Genomic DNA, 21,876 nt, shown 5'->3' on the forward strand with positions numbered 1-21,876 from the left:
AATTTTTATTTATTTGACTCTCTGGTATATCTAATGTTTTCAGGCTACTTTTGTATTAACTCAGTATAATAATTGATATAAATAGAACATTACTACAAATGGAGTTCTCTTCCCTTCTGAAGTGTTCTTCCCTCTCTCCTGCACTGAAAATCCTCTTGGCCCTTTCCTCTATGCACATTGGGCCCTAACAAAGATGTTGTGTTCAGAACTCCATGGAATTCATGGCGGTGTCTATAATGTGTTTCCAGTGAAGAGAGATTTATATGTACCATCCACCCAAATAAGGAATGACAGGGAGTGAATAGTATACATTGTGAGATAAGATAGGGACAGAAAGGTCATGGTAGGAGGGCACCAAATGTGGAGACGGACTTGGATAGTATTGGTTGTAGTTTCATAATATTAAGTCATACAATATTTGGTTATAGTGTCCTCTCACTTTTAAAATCTTTTTCAGCAATAATTTATAGTTTTCATTTTATGAGTCTTTTTCCTACTTGGTTAAGTTCAGTCCTAAACATGTTATTCATTTTAATGTTATCTTAAAGGGAATTGTTTTTAAGTATCGTTTTGGACGTCCGCAATCTTAGTGTAGAGAAAACCACGTAATTGTAGGTAATTGTTCCTTATTTATTACCATATTAGGAGACATTAGATAGATCCCATTTAGGGTTGATGATAGAGGTTTTGTTTTGTTTTGTTTTCTCTCTCTCTCTCTCTCTCATTTTGAAATAGTAGGGACAAGGAATGAAGCAGGAGGGAATATGAAAGGGAAGTTCTGCATTGATGACCATGAAAAGAGCCATCTTGAGGGAGGACACTATGCAGGAGAAGGAAAATAACTATGCTATGTCATCTAATTATGGTGGAAAAAGACAAGCTAAAGTTGTTTGTTTGTTTGTTTGGGGGGGGTGTTCTATTTATATTTGAGAAACACCTTCTTTATGTGTTCAAGGACTTGTGACATCATTTTTGAAACATGTCTTTCACAAGGACCAAGCATCTTCTGATTGGTGCCAGGAAGGAAGTAATATGTTCCTCTTTGTTTCTGACCATGTGGTTCTGTCAGTACTGAGAGGAGAGCTCTGCTTCCAGCTTTCTAATTCCTCACATGTGGCTCCTGGGAGATGACACTAACCTCCCTATACCCAACCTCTCTATTCTGATTGACTAACTCCCACTCCCTTCCTCAGCCTCTGGCATCTCCCCCTCCTCCTCATGAGACCCTCATCTTCTCTGAGATTAGTGACATCTTGGGAGAACCCCACAAGCTTTTAAGCCTGCCTTGGACTTTTAGATTAATTGGAGGAGGAAAAAATATATATTCCAGCAAATCATTTACTTTTCATTGGAAGATCAATCAAATTGTGCAGTTATGGGGTGCCTGGGTGACTCAGTGTGTTAAAGCCTCTGCCTTCGGCTCTGGTCATGATCCCAGGGTCCTGGGATCGTGCCCCGCATCGGGTTCTCTGCTCAGCAGGGAGTCTGCTTCCCCCACTCTCTCTCTGCCTGCCTCTCTGCCTACTTGTGATCTTTCTGTCAAATAAATAAATAAAATCTTTAAAAAAAAACAAATTGTACAGTTAGTAACCTATATCATTTGAATTATACATTATTATAGGTTAATGATACTTTTATTTTATTGAATAATATGTTTCATTACTGAGATATTTTCAATTACAGTTTAACAAGTAATATAATTCATTCAGTATTGATTCTTTATGCTAAGAGCCATATATTCATAAAGAGCATATTTTCAAATATGAGATAATATTTGAAATATAAGTTAAAACCTAAAATACATAGGTATGTTACAGCTGTGATCAACAAGAGAGGATGGGAATGTTCCCTCCCACACACAAAACAAAAAACAGATACATAGATCAGTGGAACAGAATAGAGAGCCCAGGTATGGACCCTCAACTCTATGACCAAATAATCATCGACAAAGCACGGAAAATGCTCAATGATAAAAAGACAGACACTTCAATAAATGCTGCTGGTAAAATTGGACAGTTATGTATAGAAGACTGAAACTTGACCATTCTCTTACAACATACATGAAGATAAACTCAAAATGGATGAAATACTTCAAGGTGAGACAGAAATCCATCAAATTCTTAGGGGAGAACATAGGCAGCAACATCTTTTTTTTTTAATTGTTTATTTTTTATAAACATGTATTTTTGAAATCTTGCCATTTGCGACAACATGGATGGAACTAGAGCGTATTATGCTTTGCGAAATAAGTCAAGTAGGCAGTAACATTTTTTTAAATATTTTATTTATTTATTTGACAGACAGAGATCACAAGTAGGCAGAGAGGCAGGCAGAAACAGAGAGAGGGGGAAACAGGCTCCCCGCTGAGCTGAGAGCCCGATGCGGGGCTCGATCCCAGGACCCTGAGATCATGACCTGAGCCGAAGGCAGAGGCCTAAACCACTGAGCCACCCAGGAGCCCCAGCAGTAACATTTTGGCATCACCACAGCAACTTCTTTCAAGCCACAGCTCCAAAGGCAAGGAAGACAAAAGTGAAAGTGAAACTTTGGGAATTCAGCAAGATAAAAAGCTCCTGCACAGCAAAGGAACCAGTTAGCAAAACAAAGAGGCAACCCATGGAATAGGAGAAGGTATTTGCACATGACACTACAGACAAAGGGCTGGTATCCAAGATCTTTAATGAACTTCTCAAACTCAACACTCAAATAACAAATCATCAAGTTAAAATATGGGCAGAAACATGAACATACACTTCTCCAAAGAAGGCATGCAAATGGCTAACAGACACATGTAAAAGCTGTCATGGAAATTCAAATCAAAATCACATTGAGATACCACCTTACACCAGTTAGAATGACCAAAATTAACAATGCAGGAACAACAAATGTTGGAGAGGATGTGCAGAAATGGGAGCCTTCTTCTACTGTTAAAGGGAATGCAAACTGGTACAGCCACTTTGGAAAACATGGGAACAGCCAATTATATAAACCAATTAATAGCCAAATTAATGAAATATATTATTTTTAATACAATAATAGCAAGGGATTTAACAGCCTATTCAGAGCAATGAGAGATCATCTAAGGAAAATATCAACAAGGAAACAGGGGCTTTGTGTGACACACTGGACCATATGGACTTCACAGATATATACAAAACATAGAAACTTAATGCCACAGAATCCACATTCTTATTCTCCTATGGGTCATTATCTAGAATAGATCACATACTGGGTCACATATCAGGTCTCCCATGGTACCAAATAACTTGAACTATTTCCTGTATATTTTTCATACCACAATGATTTGATACTTGAACTTAATCACAAGCGAAAATTTGGAAGGAACTCAAACACTTGGAAGTTCAAGAAAATCATACTAAAGAGTAAATGGGTCAACTAGAAATTAAAATTAAAAATATCATGGAAACAATAGAAAATGAAAACATGATAAGCAAAACATGATAAGCAAATGCAGTTTTGAGAGGTAAGTATACAGCAATACAACCTTTTCTCAAAAAACTAGAAAATTCCCAAATATCCATCAAAGAGGGAGAAAAACTAGAAAAACTAGAGTTATATATATATGTGTATATATATATATATATATTTATATATCTAAATGTATGTATATATACATATATATTTATGTATATATATGTATACACACACACACACACACACACATATATATATATATATTTTTAATTTCTTTTCAGGGTTCTAGAATTCATTGTTTATGCACAAAAACCAGTATTCCATGCAATGTGTGCCCTCCATAATAGCACCAGCAGGTTCACCCAACTCTCCATCCTCATCCCCTCCAAATCCCTCAGTTTGTTGCTCAGAGTCCACAGTCTCTCATGGTTCTGCTGTTTTACAAAAAGTTCTATAGCTTCCCCCAAACTGCCTGCTTGTACCAGGAAGAAAGATATTAACGGAGGTTCCTATATCTAGATAGTAGGGCAGTGTATTTTCCACACATCTCCTTTCACCTTCCTGCTAATGCTCTTTCTCCTCGTTGTATTCAGACTCCTATGTCTCCTTTGGTCAAATAATTGCCATGTTGGCTTGCTGTCTTTGGAATTCTCCATATCTGCATGAATTCCCTTTTTTTAAAATTTATTTTCAGCATAACAGTATTCATTGTTTTTTGTACCATACCCAGTCCTCCATGCAATCCATGCCCTCTCTAATACCCACCACCTGGTTCCCCCAACCTCCTACCCCCCCCACCACTTCAAACCCCTCAGATTGTTTTTCAGAGTCCATAGTCTCTCATGGATCACCTCCCCTTCCAATTTCCCCCCACTCCCTTCTTCTAACTCCTCATGTCCTCCATGCTATTTGTTACACATGGATTCCCTTTATGCTGTCTACTAAATTTTATTTTCACCTGTTATTTTGACAAATGTCAAATTGAACCTTATTCCAGATAAATAGTTTTGAATAATAAAGGAAATACTTCCCAAAAAACAGACACTGGTGAAGTTTCATCAAAGTTAAGAGAAGAGTAAGAAGAAAGGTGCATTTACCCCAAAGATACAGATGTCATGAAAAGAAGGGCCATCTGTACCCCAATGTTTATAGCAGCAATGGCCACGGTTGCCAAACTATGGAAAGAACCAAGATGCCCTTCAACGGATGAATGGATAAGGAATATGTGGTGCATATACACTATAAAGTATAATCCTCTATCAGAAAGGACGAATACCCAACTTTTGTAGCAACATGAACAGGACTGGAAGAGATGATGCTGAGTGAAATAAGTCAAGCAGAGAGAGTCATGTATCATATGGTTTCACTTATTTGTGGAGCATAACAAAAACATTGAGGACATGGGGAGTTAGAGAGGAGAAGGGAGTTGGGGTAAATTGGAAGGGGAGTTGAATCACGAGAGACTATGGACTCTGAAAAACAATCTGAGGAGTTTGAAGTGATGGGGGGGTGGGAGGTTGGGGTACCAGGTGCTGGGTATTATAGAGGGCATGGATTGTATGGAGCACTGGGTGTGGTGAAAAAATAATGATACTGTTATGCTGAAAATAAGTAAATTAATTTAAAAGAAAGGAAGGAAGGAAGGAAGGAAGGAAGGTAGGTAGGTGCATTCCTAGGAGTCCCGATAAACATTCCCCTTGTAGGGGCTAATACTATTAACATGAGGTGAAAGTCATCCTGAATCACAGGTGGGTTCTCACATTGTCCCAGCTGGAGAAACCCCTCACCACAATGTTCCCAATCTTCATCCCACCTTGTCCTCCTCCACATCCCCATTCTCAGTCTTGGCTTCCTCCTATTCATAAGAACCCTGATATTTCTCATTCCTCCATCCCTCCTCCAGACTCCTAGTCTGCCTAGGGCACAATTCACAGCCCTCATCTAGTCACATCTCCACACTCCCCACCTGCTACTTCATCACTGGTATAAAACCAGGATGTCAGTACTGAACATCAGATTCTGGGGTTCCCTGTCAACCTCTGCAGTACTCCATTCCAACTCCAAAAACTTCACCACTCATGCTCCTGTGATAGAGCTTTCCTTTACAACAAGTTGTAAATCCTGGGCATGGAGACCCTTCCTATCATGTCTACCTGTATCCTGCATAGCTAGTCAAGTGTGGCACGTAATAGATGTTCATTAAGTAGTATGGAAGTGTATTAACTGGATAGGACTCTATCTTTAGTTAGGCACCCTTGGTCTCTGTGTCTGTTTCTGTGTCTGTTTCTGTCCAGTCACAGAATCTGTCCCCAGGGCAGACTGCCCATGGAACCCAGGAATTTCTCCTCAATATGAGAAAATCTTACAATATGCTCCTGCAAAAGACAAACCTGGGGGTCTGACTTTAAGGAATATGGACTATTTTGTGGTCAAAACCATGAGATGATCTCAGACTACAGATTAGAATAAACAAAGGAAGTAGCTGATATGGCCAAGTACTGTAGGCTGCGAGGTAACCTCCATTGCTAGGGAAACAGCAGGTTTTGGTCTCACTTCCTCACAGACCCGGAGCACTGTGTGACCACTGAGACTCTTGTCCCATGATGAGCAGTAATAATCAGCTTCATCCTCAGTCTTGAGTCCAGTGATGGTGAGGGAGGCAGTGTTGCCAGATCTAGAGCCAGAAAACCGTTCAGGGACCCCTGAGGGTCTAGAGCTAGTACCATAGATGATTGTTTTAGGGGCCTTTCCCTGATGCTGTTGGTACCAGTACACACTATAACCATAACCAATGTTGGTGCTGCCTCCAGTGCAGGAGATGGTGACTCTCTGGCCAAGAGACCCAGACAGTGAGGATGGCTGAGTCAGCACAGACTGGGCCCAGGATGCTGGAAGAGGAAGAAATACAGAGGTGATGTTGGGGTCTATAAACAAGAGAAGGAAGCAGGGCCCTTCCTGCTCTTAGGTCCTCTTAGGGCCCCTTCCCCTGTCTCCACATCCAATCACCTGTGCAGTGAGCAAGGAGGGTGAAGAGGAGAGTATACCAGGCCATGGCGGAGGTTATCACAGATCCTATCTTCTGAGGCCCCACAACTGTGCAGAACGTCCCCTAATCTCTCTTCCCTTATTCAATCCCCGAGAGAGGGTGTGACCAACCATGCAAATGAAACACCCAGGTCTCTGACTCCTAACTGCCCAAGGGTAAGGTCCCTCTAGTTGAGCAAGTAAGGGTGGTAGACAGGAAAGGAACTCCTAATCACAGGTGAAACTCAATGACAGACCATGAGTGTCCCCTAGTGCCTAGACGCAGACACATTATTGTCTGAGATAATGGTGACCAGAACCCAGCAGACACTTCTGTCTCCCCCAAGCTTTCCACTCTTTCCTCCTTTAGGGCCAAGCCAAGTGTTCCTATTTGCCAATTCTTATTAATTCAGGGATCACTATAGGTGCTACTAAGTGTCTTCAGGGTTACTCTGTCCAACTACCCCTTGGTTTCGTTGTGGTTCAGGACTGATAGGCTGTCTCTTATACAACTTCCTCATAGATAAACATCAAGACCAAAAAACTGATAGTTCCCGATGGACTTATGGTCCCTTTTGTGCAGGATTCATGGATTTTCCTCCTATTGGCCAGCTCCCTGATTTCCATAGCTCCTCATCCTCTGAGGTTGCTGCAGCCTTGAGGAGATGGGGAGTTCATCCCCAGTTTATAGGCAGAAGCCCTCATGTGCATCCCTTCAATGGTTACATACTAAACATCTTTGTTCCCTTTTGCTCCTCAACCTTTCCATCTGCTTAAAACAACAGTTATCCACCTCCATAATTTTCTCCTAGGATCTCTCTTCAAAGCACACAGACATAAGTCTTCAGGAGCCTTGCCATATGAGGCTGTGTGTTGCACTTACATCAGAGCACAAAGGACAAACATGTTTGAAGTTCTAGGAATTAAGGAGTGAGAGATACAGATACTCTGACAGAGACCTGGCAAAATAGTGTATATTTTATTCACCACTGAGCCAAACCCATACTTAAAATAAATGTGTGTTATTTTTTGCATAATTCCATTCAGTAAGATTGATTTAAACTAAATGACAACATTATTGTGAAGATGCAGATACCTTCACTAGTGTAGTTTCCCATATTTGTGCTTATTGCAGAAAGAAAATTGGTGGAAAGAGTGGTGAAAAATATGGATGGAGAGGGGCACATGGGTGGCTCAGTGGATTAAAGCCTCTGCCTTCTGCTCAGGTCATGATCCCAGCATCCTGGGATTGAGCCCTGCATCGGGCTCTCTGCTCAGCAGGGAGCCTCCTTCCTCCTCTCTCTCTGCCTGCTTCTCTGCCTACTTGTGATCTCAGTCTGTCAAATAAATAAATAAAAACTTTAAAAAAATATGGATGGAGAACAGTGGGACAGGAATGACTTCTGTTCTCAGTAGAATATGCTTTTTCTAAAATCTCTTATTTGTACCATATGTCTGGTGTCCCAGGTAGGAAAGGTCAACCTTATGCCCAGTAAAACCAGTTAAGTGGCCTCTTCCTATGAACTAAGAACCATCCTACTGACAAAACTGCCAAACAGAGACAGAGGTTATAGGACAAAGAGATTTGGAGTCAGACCATTCTCTGTGGTGGGCACAGCTCTAGTACCTGCAACTTGTGTCCAGGACGTCCAGGGTAAAGCAGTAATTCATTCACCCACCTATGACTACCGCAATGAAATTCTGCTACCCTAGACAAAATGTCAAATTTCCCACATCTGATTCAAGGAATGATGGAGATAAGGGAATATTGGCCCTGACGTCACATAGCCTTTGGCCCTGGTTTGGGGAAGATGACTTTCCATCAGAGTGCAGACTGGCTGGAGGTTTTACTGGGATGACTGATGGAGTAACAGCCCAGCTCTGAGAACATGAGGAAGTTGTGTCTCTTGTTCCCAAGGGTTTTAAGCTCCTTGGAAGCAACACTGAGGCTTGAGTCTCATAATCAATGTACTGGTCAGCCTCAGATGCTGACTGTAGCCCAGAGGTGGTGAAGGGATGAGATTCCCATAGTGACAAAAATTTCTCCTGGGATTTCTGAGTATCAACATTATCCCAGAGAGCCAAGGCTCAGGGCACATCCTGGTTGTGTGATGACAGGATCCCAGTAACACTACCTGCCCCTGGGGTTTCCTGCTGATGAAGATTCTGCCTTCTGGAGATTGTGACACTGAAAATGGCTGGGTGAGCCCACATTGACCCTGGCTTCTGGAGAGACAGTGAATCCTAGAAGCACATATACCAGTGCATTAGTCACTTACCAAGAGTAAAGAGTTGTTTGTGTGTAAATTTGTGTGTTTGTGTGTGTGTGTGTGTGTGCACAAAAGTGTGATTAAGAAACCCCCTCTTCCTTGTTCAGCTCTTAAACACCCTGAGGAATTTCTCTATGATAATTCTCTTTAAAAAAAAACTCCAAGATCCAGTATCCTTCATTTAGAAGCAAGTATTTCAAAGGTTTTTAATGAAAAAGGGGGTTTATGTCAGCTGTAAGGACTGATGTGAGAATAAACCTGTTAACAGTTCACTGAATCAGGAGTCAGGTCTTATTGTGAGACAAGAAATTTGTCTTTTTTGTTTGTTTGTTTGTTTGTTTTGTTTTATTTTAATCTCTGCAGACCCAAGACCTATATCTATTGTGTCTTATGTTATCAAGCAGCACAGGACATGGGGCAAGCATGCAAATACCATCTTCCTGCCACACACCACAGGAAAACTCACAGTTCCGTGTGTCCCCAGGTGTCTAACAATGACAGAGAAGAAGAAAATGATGTTTATGTGATAAAACATTATAGCCCAGGACTTCAGGTACCATAGGAAAAAACTGTTTTTGCAGTGAATCTTCTGTCCACAGAAATCTGAGGAACTAGAATCTATCTGGAACGTAAGACAAATAATGCCATTTCTTAAAATATGCAGGTGATTTTTTGTGGATCTCTTCAGATTTCCCCATGTGTGTGGCATCAGTTAATTCTGAAAGTTGTAAAAATCAACAGATTCCATGTTCAAATGCCTAAGGACTAAATTAACACATCCTTTTAAGGAAAATGAAATAACTTGACTTTCATATAAAGAAACTTACCAAGGGTGTTGGCAACAAAAACATGGACCCTGGGGTGAGAATAGGAAGGACAATGGGAGTTGTTGCATGCAGCTCTTTTTTCTGCTTATTCTCCTCCAGACAGATGGACACTGGAGACTGGAAACTACAGAACTATCATTTCTAGTTTTCTCTGAATTCCTATGTAAAGATGGTGTTCAGACCTGAGGAGACAAAGGGAAAGACTGAAGCCTGAGGGTGGCAGAAGCAGAGGAGAGAAGAGGAAGAATGATATGTGGGGGTGTTGTCAGAGAAATACTATTAGATCTGGTCCAAACATACAAGTATCTGGTTGAGAGAGAGGAGACTTTGCCTATGACCAGGGTTATCGTCAATATATCAGCTGTGAACACATCAGTAGTGACACAAGGTAACACTTTATGGAATAAGATGCTGAAACTGATGTGTAGATGAATGCTTGCTGGGCAACAGGTTCAAGTGTAGACACACTATTTATTCTTGTTCATGATGTCCAGATTCAGTGGTGATGTGCATTTAGACTCCAGTAGATTATCTTTATTGTCTTCCTGGGATGTTCAATAGTGTCTCATATTATAGACATATTCCATGTCTTTCTATTTCCCCTTTCAAGGACAAATCTTCCTGCAGAAGAGTCCTTCCTGCATGTGTCTCCAGGTGGGTTTCTTACTGAAAAAGAGGCTCACAGCCATGATCTGTAGCCTCAGGTTGTTTTTTTGTATGTTTGTTTGTTGTTGTTGTTGTTGTTGTTGTTGTTGTTGTTGTTTTCTCATATGTTTGTTGTCTGGGACACTGTGAATCATGATAGATGCTCTCATTTTAGTGATATAGAGCAAACTAATAGTTAACTTCAACTTCAGAATGGAGCCCAGAGTTGAGCAGAAACCCTGCATTAGCTAAGGCATCTTTTTATCCAGAGAAACAGCTGCTGACTCCAGAGCCTTGGTAAGTATGTGAGTCAATGATATACCAGGGAGGTTACCTGGCTTAAAGTAGAACAAGCTTATGGTATAGCTTTCAACACTGAAACTACTGTTCAAGGATTTAGGCAAGTCTGGTTGTTGTTGCCAGCAATCCTGAGAGGGAGGATAGCTGGGTCAGCACAGATTGGGACAAGAAACTCGCAAATACACATGGTCATGAGTGATGGAGTGGACACAAGGTAAAATTTCACAGGGTATGAGCCAGAGTTTATGAACTAGCTAGGCTGATATCCTGTACGCCTGAAACTTATCCTGCCCTATGCATTGACTCAAGAACATGAAGAGGAAAAGAGTCCAAGCCATGGGGCACAGCCCCTGATACCCAACATGGGTTGGGTTGCCAAAAGTCTCATTTTTCCCCCACCTGCAGCCGAAGGAGGGGCTGTCCATGCAAGCGCTCCATCCAGGGACTGCCCAGCCACTCCCTGAGCCCTGGTGCTGGAGCTCATCACACACCACACACTGAAGAGAATGGGAGTTGGTTCATTCCATGGAGGAATCACCTGCTGAGACCACACACAGGACCTTGCTCAAGGGATTCTGCCAGGCCAGTCAGGACACAGCTACTGAGTTGCTGTCATGAAAACAGTGACCATCCCTTATGCCAGTCTCCCCCCAAGATTACAGATTCTCAAAAGTCCTTGAGACTGCTTTGGAATGATGTGTTCTCACTGAGCAACTGTGTAGGGACCATAGGTAGTCCTACAGCATCACCTGGCGGTCATGTATGGAAACATAAAACAAACAAAATAACACTAAGAGGGAACCTTCATTAAACAGAGATGAGAACTAGTGCAATATATCTACAAAGTACATCTGGTTCAATGTGTCATTCAAAGCCCTTGTTTCTTTATTGATCTTATCATCTTAGATGATCTTAGATGATCTGTCCATTGCATTGAATGGAGTGTTGGGGTATCCTACTATTAATGTATTATTATCCACATGTTTCTTTATTTGGTTTTTAATTGGTTTTTATAATTAGCTTCTCCCATATTTGAGACATAGATATTGATAATTGTTAGATCTTTTTTATTGGATATACACTTCAAGTATGAAATAATGCTCCTCTACAACTCTTACGATGGTTCTGGTTTAAAATCTAATTTGTATGATATTAGGATTGCTACCCCAGATGTATTTTTTAAGATTTTATTTATTTATTTGACAGAGAGAGATCACAAGTAGGCAGAGAGGCAGGCAGAGAGAGAGGGGGAAGCAGGCTCCCCGCTGAGCAGAGAGCCCGATGTGGGACTTGATCCCAGGACCCTAGGATCATGACCTGAGCTGAAAGCAGAGGCTTAACCCACTGAGCCACCCAGATGCCCCACCCCAGCTGTATTTTGAGGCCCATTAGTGTGATAAACGGTTCTATCCTAAAATTAAATAAATAAATAAACAAAAAAACAAATAAATAAATAAAGTGAGACAAAGGAAAGAAAAAAAGAGAAAAACCAAAACTCTTTATTGAATGTGTATTGAACTTTCTCCAGAGTAGACTACTAACTGGGTGACAAATCAGGTTTCAACCAATACCAGAAGATTTGGATTATCTGCTGCATTTTTTCAGACCACAATGTTGTGAAACTGGAACTCAGCCAAAAGAAGAATTTTGGAAGGAACTCAAATACCTAGATGTTAAAGAGTATCCTGATGAACAATAATTGGGTCAACCAGGAAATGAAAGAAAAACTTAAACAATTCAAAGAAACTAATGAGAATGAAAACATACTGGTCCAAAACTTATGGGATACAGCAAGGCAGTCCTAAGAGGGAAATACATAGCTACCTGAGACTCATTGAAAAAAAAAAAAGTAGAAAAATAATGAATGCAGAAGATAAACTTACACCTTAAGGACCTAAAGAAAGAATAGCAAATAAGGCCTAAATCTAGCAGGAGAAGATAAATAATAAAGTTTAGAAGACAAATCAATGAAATGTCAATGAAATAGAGCATAAAAACAGTAGAACAGAAGGATGAAACTAGAAGCATATTGTTTGAAAGAATTAATAAGATAGATAAATCTCTGGTTAGACTTCGAAAGAAAGAAAGAAAGAAAGAAATAAAGAAAGAAAGAAAGAAAGAAAGAAAGAAAGAAAGAAAGAAAGAAAGAAAGACCCAAATTAGTAAATTGTGAAAGAGGAAAGATCATAACTAACACCAAGAAAATAGAAAAAAATACTAAAATTATTTACCAGTAACTGTAAGCCAACAAATTAAAAAAACATCTAGAAGAAATGGATGTATTCTTGGAAACATATAAACTACCAAGCCTGATACAGGGGGTAATAGACAATCTGAATAGACTGAACAGACCAATAACCAGCAAGGAAATTGAAGCCATAATCAAAATTATCATATGGTTTCACTTATTTGTGGAGCATAACAAATAGCATGGAGGACATGGGGAGTTAGAGAGGAGAAGAGAGTTGGGGGAAATTGGAAGGGGAGGTGAACCATGAGAGACTATGGACTCTGAAAAACAATCTGAGGGTTATGAAGGGGTGGGGGGGTGGGAGTTTGGGGTACCAGGTGGTGGGTATTATGGAGGGCATGGATTGCATGGAGCACTGGGTGTGGTACAAAAACAATGAATACTGTTAGGCTAAAAATAAAATTAAAAAAATAAAAAAATATATATATCCAAATAAACAAGAGTCCAGCCAGATAGATTCCCAGGAATTTTGCCAAACATTTAAAGAAAAAAATAATACTTATTCTATTGAAGCTTTTTCAAAAAATAGAAATAGAAAGAAAACTCCCAGACTCATTCTATAAGGCTAACATTACCCTGATGCCAAAACCAGACAAAGACTCCATCAAGAAAGAATTACAGACCAAAATCCTTGATGAATACGGATCCCAAAATATTCAACAATATTTTTTCAAATAGGATCCCACAGTTCATTAAAAGGATTGTTCAACATGGTCAGGTGGGATTTATTCCTAGGATGCAAAGGTGCTTTAACATTCATAATTCAATCAATGTGAGAGAGAACATTAATAAAAGAAAATACATGAAACATGTGATCTTTTCAATCAATGCAGAAAAAGCATTTGACAAAATGCAACATCCTTCCCTAATTAAAATTATTCAAAGCATAGGGATAAAGGGAACATACCTCAATATCATAAAAGCCATTTATGAAAAGCCCACAGCAAATATCATTCTTAATGTGGGAAAAACTGAGAACTTTTCCTTAAAGTCAGGAACATGACAGGGATGTCTATTTCTCACCAGTATTGTTCAACATAGTACTAGAAATCCTAGCAACAGTAATCATACAACAAAAAGAAATAAAAGGTATTCAAATGGTTGTTTCCTGTTTTGTTAATTTTGGCAGGAAACAACATGTGTTGGAGAGGATGTGGAGAAAGGGGAACCCTCTTCCACTGTTGGTGGGAATGCAAGTTGGTGCAGCCTCTTTGGAGAACAGTGTGGAGATTCCTCAAGAAATTAAAATAGAACTTCCCTATGACCCTGCCATTGCACTCCTGGGCATTTACCCCAAAGATACAGATGTCATGAAAAGAAGGGCCATCTGTACCCCAATGTTTATAGCAGCAATGGCCACGGTTGCCAAACTATGGAAAGAACCAAGATGCCCTTCAACAGGTGAATGGATAAGGAAGATGTGGTCCATATACACTATGGAGTAATATGCCTCCATCAGAAAGGATGAATAGCCAACTTTTGTAGCAACATGGACCGGACTGGAAGAGATGATGAAATAAGTCAAGCAGAGAGAGTCAACTATCAAATGGTTTCACTTATTTGTGGAGCATAACAAATATCATGGAGGACAAGGGGTGTTAGAGAGAAGGGAGTTGAGGTAAATTGGAAGGGGAGGTGAATTATGAGAGACTATGGACTCTGAAAAACAACCTGAGGGGTTTGAAGTGGCGGGGGGGGGGGAGGTTGGGGTACCAGGTGGTGGGTATTATAGAGGGCACGGATTGCATGCAGCACTGGGTGTGGTGTAAAAATAATGAATACTGTTTTTCTGAAAATAAATAAACTAATTAAAAAAAACTATTCAAATGGGCAAAGAAGAAGTCAAGTTATCTCTCTTTGGAGAAGTCATGATTCTTTATGTGGAAAATCCAAAAGACTCCACCCCATGTTATTATAACTCATAGAGTAATCAAGCAATACAGCAGGATACCAAATCAATGCATATAAACCAGTTCCATTTCTACACACTATAATGGTAACAGAAGAAGAGCAATTAAGGTGTGTAAAATGAGGTTTATTCCACAATGAAACTAGTTTTCTCATAAGGCAAAAATAGATTTGATTTATTTATAATAGCACCAAAAACCATAAGATACATCAGAATAAATCAAACCAAAGAGGTAAAAGATCTATATTCTAGAAATTAAAGAACACTGATGAAAGAAATGGAGGAAGGCAAAAAAAAGATGGAAAAATATTCCATGCTCATGTATTGACAAAATGAACATTTTTTAGAGTGACTAACTTTGTTGCTTAAATCCTTAAATTATATAGAAAATTCTTTTTTTGATAAATAATGTGGCCTAAGTACAATTATTTGTCCATAACAAGAAGCATATAAAGTACAATATTGAATAGTGTGTAAAATGAGATATATTCCACAATGAAACTAGTTTTCTCATAAGGCAAAAATGGATTTCACAATCTAAAACATTGAAATATTAAATAGTATACCATTAGAATTTTCATGAGTATACTTTCCAGACTAATTACTGATATGGAAATATATTTCTAAACCATAACATTTTGTTCCTAATGTATGCATAATTTCTTAGTAATTAATTTATTTTTGGACATACTCTGAGTAAAATTTTAGGGGTACTTCTATCAAACATCATATTATTCTTCTGATTGCTTTCTCTTTTTAAATTTTATTTTACTTTTTCAGTGTTCCAGGATTCCTTGTTTATGCACCACAGCCAGTACTCTATGCAATACATGCTCTCCTTAATACCTACCACCAGGTTCACACATTCCCCCCAACCCTCTCTCCTCCATTACCCTCAGATGGTTTCTCAGAGTCCACAGTCTCTCATGGTTCATTTCCCCCTCTGATTTACCCCAATTCCTTTTTCCTTTTCTTCTCCTAATGTTCTCCATTATATTCCTTATGCTCCACAAGTAAGTGAAACCATACAGTTATTGACTTTCTCTGCTTGACTGATTTCACTCAGCATAATCTCCTCCAGACCCGTTCATGTTGATACAAAAGTTGGGTAATCATCCTTTCTGATGGAGATATAATATTCCATTGTATATATGAACCATATATTCTTTTTGTAAAATATTTTATTTATTTATTTGACAGACAGAGATCACAATTAGGCAAAGAGAGAAGACGGGAGGCAGGCTTCCTGCTGAGCAGAGATCCTGATGCAGGGCTCGATCCCAGGTCCCTGGGATCATGACCTGAGCTGAAGGCAGAGGCTTTAGCTCACTGAGCCACCCAGGCGCCCTGGACCATATATTCTTTATCCATTTATCTGTTGAAGGTTATCTTGGCTCTTTCAACAGTTTGGCAATTGTGGCCATTGCTGCTATGAACATTGTGGTCCACATGGCACATCTTTTCACTACATCTGTATCTTTGGGGTAAATAGCCCATAGTGCAATTTCAGAGTCATAAGATAGCTCTGTTTTTACTTTTTTGAAGAATCTCTACATTGTTTTCCAAAGTGGCTGCACCAACTTGCATTCCCACCAACAGTGTAAAAGGGCTCCCTTTTCTCCACATCCCCTCCAACACTTGTTGTTTCCTGTACTATTGGCTTTGGCCATTCTAACTGGTGTAAGTAGCATCTCCATGTGATTTTTATTTGAATTTCCCTGATGACTAGTGATGATGAATATTTTTCTCATGTGTCTGTTAGCAATTTGGATTCCTTCTTTAGTGAAGTGTCTGTTCATGTCTTCTGCTATTTCTTGATGTGATTATCTCTTTTTTGGGTGTTGAATTTGAGTAGTTCTTTACAGATTGTGGATATCAACCCTTTATCTACAGTGTCATTTGGAAATCACTTCTCCCATTCAGTGGGTTGCCTATTTGATCTGTTGAATCTTTCCTTTTCTGTGCAAAACCTTTTTATCTTGAAGTCTCAAAAGTTCATTTATATTTTTGTTTCCTTTGCCTTTGGAGACATGTCTTGAAAAAAGTTGCTATGGCGCATTTTTAAGAGGTTGCAGATTATGTTCTCCTCTAGGATTTTGAAAGATTCCTGTCTCACATTGAGGTCTTTCTTCCATTTGAGTTTATCTTTGTGCATGGCTTAAAAGAGTGATCAAGTTTTATTTTTTCTTTATATAGCTGTCCAATTTTCCCAGAACCATTTACTGAAGAGACTGTCTTTTTTCCACGGGATATTTTCCCCTGCTTTGTCAAAGATTATTTTACCATAGAATTGAGGGTCCAAATCTGAGTAATCAACTCTGTTCCAGAGGTCTATGTGTCTGTTTTAGTGCCAGTACCATACTATACTTGTGATTACAGCTTTGTAGTAAAGATTGAAATCAGGTAATGTGATGTCCCCAAGATTGTTTTTCTTCTTCAACATTTCCTTTGCAATTTGGGGTCTTTCTGGTTCCATACATATTTTTGGATTGTTTCTTTCAGCACTTTGAAAAATGCTGGTGGAATTTTGATCAGAATGATGTTGAACATACAGATTGCTCTTGACATTATGAACATTTTAACAGTATGTATTTTTCTGATCCATGAGCATGGAATGTTTTTCCATTTTGGGGGCCTTCTTCAATTTCTTTCCTGAGTATTATGTAGTTCCTTCCGTGCAGATTCTTTACCTATTTGGTTAGGTTTATTTCAAAGTATCTTATGGTTCTTGGTGCTATAGTAAATGAAATTGATTCTCTAATTTTACTTTCCATATTTTCACTGTTAGTGTATAAAAAAACCTGATTTCTATGCACTGATTTTGTATACTGCCACATTCCTGAATTGCGGTATGAGTTCTAGTAGTTTGGTTATGGGGTCTTTGGAGTTTTCCATATAAAGTATCATCTCATCTGTGAAGAGAGAGAGTTTGACTTCTTTTTCTGAAATTTTAATACCTTTTATTTCTTTCTGTTGTCTGATTACTGTTCCTAGGACTTCTAGTACTATGGTGAATAACAGTGGCGAGAGTGGGCATCCTTGTGGTCCTCATCTCAAAGGGAAGACTGTCAGCTTTACCCCATTGAGAATGACATTTGCTGTGGGTTTTTCATCAAGAGATATTATGAACTTGAAGAATGTTCCATCTGTCCATACACTTTGAAATGTTCTAACCAGGAACGGATGTTGTATTTGGTCAAATGCTTTTTCTACATCAAAAGAGATGCATGATTGTTTTCTCTTCTTTTATTGATTTTTTTGACCACACTAATTGTTTTACAATGTTTAACCACCCTTGCATCCCACGGATAAATCCCACCTGGTCATGGTGGATAACCTCTTTCATGCACTATTGGATACTATTAGTTAGGAACTTGTATTTTCTTTTATTTTTTAGTTTATTTTTTATTTATTTTCAGCATAACAGTATTCATTATTTTTGCACCACACCCAGTGCTTCATGCAATCCATGCCCTCTCTTATACCCACCACTTGGATCCCCCAACCTCCTAACCCCCCACCACTTAAAACCCCTCAGATTGTTTTTCAGAGTCCATAGTCTCTCATGGTTCAACTCACCTTCCAATTTCCCCCAAGTCCCTTCTCCTTTTTAACTCCCCATGTCCTCCATGCTATTTGCTATGCTCCACAAATAAGTGAAACCTTTTGATAACTGACTCTCTCTGCTTGCTTGATTTATTTCAGTCAGCATCATCTCTTCCAGTCCCATCAATGTTGCTACAAAAGTTGGGTGTTCATCCTTTCTGATGGAGGCATAATACTCCATAGTGTATATGCACCACATCGTCCTTATCCATTCATCCGTTGAAGGGCACCTTGGTTCTTTCCGTGGAGACTGTGGCTATTACTCCTATATATACATTGGGGTACAGATGACCCTTCTTTTCACAACATCCATATATTTGGGGTAAATACCCAGTAGTACAATGGCAAGGTGATAGGGAAGCTCTATTTTTAATTTATTGAGGAATCTCCACACTGTTCTCCAAAGAAGCTGCACCAACTTGCATTCCCACCAAGAGTGGAAAAGGGCTCCCCTTTCTCCACATCTCATCCAACACATGCACTTTCCTGTCTTGCTAATTTTGGCCATTCTAACTGGTGTAAGGTGATATCTAAATGTGGTTCTAGTTTGAATCTCCCTGATGGCTAGTGTTGATGAAAATTTTTTCATGTGTCTGATAGCCATTTGTATGTCTTCATTGGAGAAGTGTCTGTTCATATCTTCTACCCTTTTTTGATATGATTATCTGTTTTATGTGTGTTGAATTTGAGGAGTTCTTTATAGATCCTGGATATCAACCTTTTGTCTGTACTGTCATTTGCAAATATCTTCTCCCATTCCGTGGGTTGCCTCTTTGTTTTCTTGACTGTTTCCTTTGCTGTGCAGAAGCTTTTGATTTTGATGAAGTCCCAAAATTTATTTTCGCTTTTATTTCCTTTGCCTTTGGAGACATATCTTGAAAGAAGTTGCTGTGGCTAATATCAAAGAGATTACTGCCTATGTTCTCCTCTAGGATTCTGATGGATTCCTGTCTCACGTTGAGGTCTTTTATCCATTTTGAGTTTATCTTTGTGCAAGGTGTAAGAGAATAGTCGAGTTTCATTCTTCTACATATAGCTATCCAGTTTCCGCAGCACCATTTATTGAAGAGACTGTCTTTTTTCCACTGGATATTTTTTCCTGTTTCATCGAAGACTATTTCACCATAGAGTTGAGGGTCCATATCCGGACCCTCTACTCTGTTCCACTGGTCTAGGTGTCTGTTTTTATGCCGGTACCATGTTTTCCTGGTGATCACAGCTTTGTAGTAAAGCTTGAAATCAGGTAAAGTGATGCCCCCAGTTTTATTTTTGTTTTTCAACATTTCCTTAGTGATTTGGGGTATCTTCTGATTCCATACAAATTTTTGATTACTCCTTCTTCTCAAGTGCACAGGAGGCTTCTCAAGAATAGACCACATACTGGGTCACAAATCAGGAATCAACCAATACCAAAAGACTGAGATTATTTCCTGCATATTCTCAGATCACAGTGCTTTGAAACTTGAGCTCAATCACAAGGAAAAGTTCAGAAGGAACACAAACACCTGGAAGTTAAAGAACACCTTGCTTAAGAAGGGAGTTGGGGTAAATTGGAAGGGGAGGTAAATCATGAGAGACTATGGACTCTGAAAAACAATCTGAGGTGTTTGATGTGGTGGGGGAGGGTGGGAGGTTGGGGTACCAGGTGGTGGGTATTATAGAGGGCACGGATTGCATGGAGCACTGGGTGTGGTAAAAAAAAAAAAAAAAAAAAAAAAAAAAAAAAAACCATGAATATTGTTATGCTGAAAATAAATAAATTAATAAAAAAAAAGAAAAAGAATGCTTGGATCAACCAGGAGATCAAAGAAGAACTGAAACAATTCATGGAAACCGATGACAATGAAGACAGTTTGGTACAAAACCTCTGGGATAGAGCAAAGTTGTTCCTAAGGGGGAAATACATAGTCACCCAAGCCTCCCTCAAAAATTTGAAAAATCCAGAACAAAGGAGCTGTCTCTACAACTTAAAGAACTGGAGAATCAACAAAAAATCAAGCCAACTCCACACATAAGAAGGGAAATAATCAAAGTTAGAGCTGAGATCAATGAGGTAGAAAACAGAGATACAGTAGAACGTATCAATGAAACTAGAAGCTGGTTTTTTGAAAGAATCAATAAGATCAATAAACCATTGGCCACACTAATCCAAAAGAAAAGAGAGAAAGCCCAAATTCATAAAATTACTAAAGAAAAGGGAGAGATCACAACTTCTACTTCACCAAGGAAGTAGAAACACTCATCAAAAGTTATGGGGACGCCTGGGTGGCTCAGTTGGTTAAGCGGCTGCCTTCGGCTCAGGTCATGATCCCAGCGTCCTGGGATCGAGTCCCACATCGGGCTCCTTGCTCCGCAGGGAGCCTGCTTCTCCCTCTGACTCTTCCTTCCACTCTGTCTGCCTGTGCTCGCTCTCATTCACTCTCTCTCTGACAAATAAATAAATAAAATCTTAAAAAAAAAGAAGTTATTATAAACAGTTATATGCCAATAAACTAAGCAACCTAGATGAAATGGATGCATTCCTGGAAAACTATAAATTCCCAAAATTGAACCAGGAAGAAATTGGCAACCTGAATAGACCGTATCTAGTAATGAGATTGAAGCAGTGATCAAAAACCTCCCAAAAAACAAAAGTCCAGGACCTGACGGAATCCCTGGGGAATTCTACCAAACTTTCAAAGAAGAAATAACACCTACTCTCCTGAAGCTGTTTCAAAAAATTGAAGCAGAAGGAAAACTTCCAGACTCTTTCTAGGAAGCCAGCATTACCCTGATCCCCAAACCAAGCAAAGACCCTACCAAAAAGGAGAATTTCAGACCAATATCACTGATGAATATGGATACTAAGATTCTCAACAAGATCCTAGCAAACAGGATACAACAGCACATTCAAAAGATTATCCACCATGACCAGGTGGGATTCATCCTTGGGATACAAGGATGGTTCAACATTCGCAAATCAATCAATATGATAGAACAAATTAATAAGAGAAGAGAGAAGAAAAACATGGTTCTCTCAATCGATGCAGAAGAAACATTTGACAAAATTCAGCATCCGTTCCTGAATAAAATGATTCAAAGTATAGGGATAGAGGGCACATTCCTGAACTACATCAAACTATCTATGAAAGACCCACAGCAAATATTATCCTCAATGGAAAAAAGCTTGCAGCCTTCCCTTTGAGATCAGAAACACGACAAGAATGCCCACTCTCATCACTCTTGCTCAACATAGTATTAGAAGTCCTAGCAACAACAATTAGACAACAAAGAGAAATAAAAGGTATCCAAATTGGCAATGAAGGAGTCAAACTCTCTCTCTTCACAGATGACATGATTCTTTATATGGAAAACCGAAAATACTCCACCCCCAAACTTCTAGAACTCATACAACAATTCAGCAACATGGCAGGATACAAAGCCAATGTACAGAAATCAATGGCTTTCTTAGACACTAATAATGAAAATATAGAAAGGGAAATTAGAGAATCGATTCCATTTACTATAGCACCAAGAACCATAAGATACCTGGGAATAAACCTAACCAAAGAGGTAAAGGATCTGTACTTGAGGAACTACAGAACACTCATAAAAGAAATTGAAGACACT

General features: G+C 39.2%; 2 gene segments (V, D, J or C); both read right to left on the reverse strand.

Moving 5' to 3' along the window:
- Positions 1 to 6,534, reverse strand: part of LOC309847518 (immunoglobulin lambda-1 light chain-like) — a 1,783,291-nt gene extending 1,776,757 nt beyond the window's left edge. Inside the window, exons 1-2 of the V gene segment in view lie at positions 6,442 to 6,534; positions 5,997 to 6,323 (exon numbers count right to left, since the gene is read on the reverse strand).
- LOC309847513 (immunoglobulin lambda-1 light chain-like) overlaps positions 1 to 6,534 on the reverse strand; it is a 1,777,964-nt gene extending 1,771,430 nt beyond the window's left edge. Inside the window, exons 1-2 of the V gene segment in view lie at positions 6,442 to 6,534; positions 5,997 to 6,323 (exon numbers count right to left, since the gene is read on the reverse strand).
- Positions 6,535 to 21,876: the final 15,342 nt, after the last annotated feature.

Source organism: Mustela nivalis (genome assembly GCF_964662115.1).
Source record: "Mustela nivalis genome assembly, chromosome: 14".
NCBI classification, from domain to species: Eukaryota; Metazoa; Chordata; class Mammalia; order Carnivora; family Mustelidae; genus Mustela; species Mustela nivalis.